Raw genomic sequence first — 3297 nt, 5'->3', positions numbered from 1 at the left:
GAGAGAGATCACAAGTAGGCAGAGAGGCAGGCAGAGAGAGAGAGAGGGAAGCAGGCTCCCTGCTGAGCAGAGAACCCGATTCGGGGCTCGATCCCAGGACCCTGAGATCATGACCTGAGCTGAAGGCAGAGGCTTTAACCCACTGAGCCACCCAGGCGCCCCTAATTATTTCATTTTAAAGTACAAGATTATGTTGAGTTATCAGGATAAACCCAATGTAATCCCTAAATGTGGAAAAAGGAGGAAGAAGAACAAGTGTCAACAGTATGTTTTGGAAGACTCACCTGGACATTATTTTTTCTTAATTGTCTATTTTGGTGATTCATTCCCCAGTAGCATAAAATTTACTTCAGTTCAACTGTACAAACACATTTAAGTCTTTGTATGGCCATACTATTATTGGTGCTGAGACAGGGTAACACAGAGCAGTAAAGGAAGAAGAAGAAGGAGAAGGAGAAGAAGAAGAAGAAAGAGGAGGAGGAAGAGGAGGAGGAGGAAGGGGAAGAGGAGGAGGGGGAGCAAGAGGAGGAGAAGGGGGAGAAGGAGGAGGAGAGGGAAGTGAGGGGAGGGGGAGGAGGAGGAGGAGAAGTAGAAGATGAAGGAGAAGAAGAGAAAGGGAGAAGAAGGAGAAAGAAGAAGGATTGGGGGAGGAGAAGAAAAAGGAGAAAGAGGGACGCCTGGGCGGCTCAGTGGGTTAAAGCCTCTGCCTTTGACTCAGGTCATGATCCCAGGGTCCTGGGGGATCAAGCCCCACGTCAGGCTTTCTGCTCGGCAGGGAGCCTACTTCCCCCTCTCTCTGACTGCATCTCTGCCTACTTGTGATCTCTCTCTGTGTGTCAAATAAATAAATAAAATCTTTTAATAAAAAAAAGGAGAAAGAGATAAAGGAGGAGAAATGCATGTACCACAGAAGTATGGGAAATGGGTACATTATTCTGGCATGATCGTGGATACATTGTGTGAGATCTCTCAATAGATAGATGGACTGTATTTCTAAGACTTTATACAATGTAGGTTTACTGATTATTTAGGAGATATAAAAATTGTGATGATGATGATGATTTTGACTACAAAATAAATATCATGGATAATATGAGGTCTATATTTTTTCAGATGTACAAAATACACTTCTTCTTTTCCACTATGATAATTGCATTTTCCATGCATGTTACTATTAAATTATGTCAATTTTTACAACTTGGCACTGGAATCTAAGCCAACACCTTCCTCCTTTTCTTCCAAATCTTCATGCTCCTTCTGGATCAGAGGCCTAAGCCCACTGACCTGATCATCTGTCACTTGGCCCTTGTCCACATAATGAAACTCTTCATTATACTATTTCTGTTGCCTACAGAGCTGTTTGAATCACCAAACTTTCTGAATGATTTCAAATGTAAGGTTTTATTCTACAAGAGCAGAGTGATGAGGGGTCTCTCCATCTGTACCACCTGCCTCCTGAACATAATCCAGGCCATCACCATCAGCCCCAGCACTTCCTGGTTGGGCAGATTTAAACATAAATGCACACATTACATCTTCCATTCCTTTGTCATCTTATGGTTTCTCAGTTTGTCTCTCAGTGTGAACTCCATCTTTTATACTGTTGCATCTTCTAATACAACCAACGGCAACCTACTGAATGTCAGTAAATACTGCTCACTTTCCCCCGTAGCCCCCACCATCAGGGCACTGCTTTTCACTTTGACATTATCCAGGGATGTCTACTTAGTCGGAGTCATGCTGTTCTCAAGTGCATACACGGTGACTCATTTGACCAGACATCAGAGGCGTTGCCAGCACCTTCACAGCACCAGTTTCTCTTCAAGAGCCTCTCCAGAGAAAAGGGCCACCCGCACTGTCCTGTTGTTGGTGAGTTTCCTTGTGGTCGTCTACTGGGTGGACTTCATCATCTCATCACCTATAATCCTATTATGGGCATATACCCTCTTATACTAGACTGCCAGAAGCTTTTGAGCAATGTTTATGCCACTGTCAGTTCTTTGGTATTAATTTGTTCTGATAAAAGGATAAAAATATGTTGCAAAAATGTAGCAAACTCACAATCAATTTTAAACAAGTTAATCATGAAATAATTATCCAAAAACTCGTTTTCTTTTTATTCAAATGACACTTGATTTATTTGTATAATGTTTAAAATGTATAACATTATACTTTATCTAAATATTTTTGAAACCTATGATGCCAAGGACCTTCCGTGTGCTTACAAGTTCCTTTGTCTTTCATTCTCTTTCTCCAACTTTGTGAAGGAAAATTTTATTTCTATTCCAAAAGATTATAGACTAAAGTAGCTTCCCTTGGTAACCCAATCAATTCTTTTTAATTAAATTTACTCCTTTTACTTCAAGATATTAAGCTAAGTATCCAACTTAAGCCTGAGCAACAATTTCTCTCAAGACTGTGTGTTTATTTCTCTCTGCTCTGTCTTCTAGAAAGGCTGTAGAGATTTTGCTTTCATTTTTCTCTAGTTTATCTTTCACTACTTTTAACTTTTTTTCTCTTTTTCTCAGTGCTTTAAATTTTTCTTTTTCTTTTGTTTTATGCAATTTTTGCTTCTGGTGAGTATTTTTATTTTTCCCATTTTTGTTACAATGCATTTCTGATTTGTAAGTTCCTTGTCTAATTATAAAATTAGAAATTTGTTTATCATTGTCTATTTAATTTTTTATTGCTTTTGTATACACTAGTAAAACAATTAAATGATTTTATTTCTTCTTATTCTATTTCATATATCCTTAGTGACTACATTTTTCCATAACCACCTCTCTCTTTATGTCCTTAAGTTAAAATATTTCTTTTTTTCTTGGTTGCAATATTTCTGCTCAATCTTCTAGTTTATTTATCCTCTCATCAATTCAGACTAATTTCACCAAAATATTGTGTGTTAAATTTAGTGTTATTTTTTTAAAATTTCAATTGTTTAATTCTATTAGGCTCTTTTCCAAATATTCTTGACAAGTGTTTCGAGTTTCTTACTCTTTCCATAGTACTTTGATTTCTTTTGTTTTCCATTGGCTTTACTTAAACATTGTAAACATACTGCTGATATCTATATTGTGTAACACGTAAATTCTTCTGACCCTCCTCTCATTAGCTTATTTATGTGTTCTACCTTCCACAGTTTTGTTGTGAAATTTGGGATATATAACATTTGAGATGTCTTTAGTCACTTTCTTTCTTTGTTTATTCCAATCGTCCTGGAGTACCCACACAGGTTTTGATGAGACAATATGTGGACAGAGAGTTGGCTTTTTACTTTGATTACTTCTTTACATCTTT

At 37.6% G+C, this 3297-nt stretch overlaps 1 pseudogene; it reads left to right on the top strand.

The window, feature by feature from the left end:
• The first annotated feature begins 1143 nt into the window (after nucleotides 1-1143).
• LOC125101236 (putative vomeronasal receptor-like protein 4) lies at nucleotides 1144-2128 on the top strand (annotated as a pseudogene).
• Nucleotides 2129-3297: the final 1169 nt, after the last annotated feature.

Source organism: Lutra lutra, chromosome 5, assembly GCF_902655055.1.
Source record: "Lutra lutra chromosome 5, mLutLut1.2, whole genome shotgun sequence".
NCBI classification, from domain to species: Eukaryota; Metazoa; Chordata; class Mammalia; order Carnivora; family Mustelidae; genus Lutra; species Lutra lutra.
This window is presented reverse-complemented; position numbering and strand designations above follow the sequence as displayed.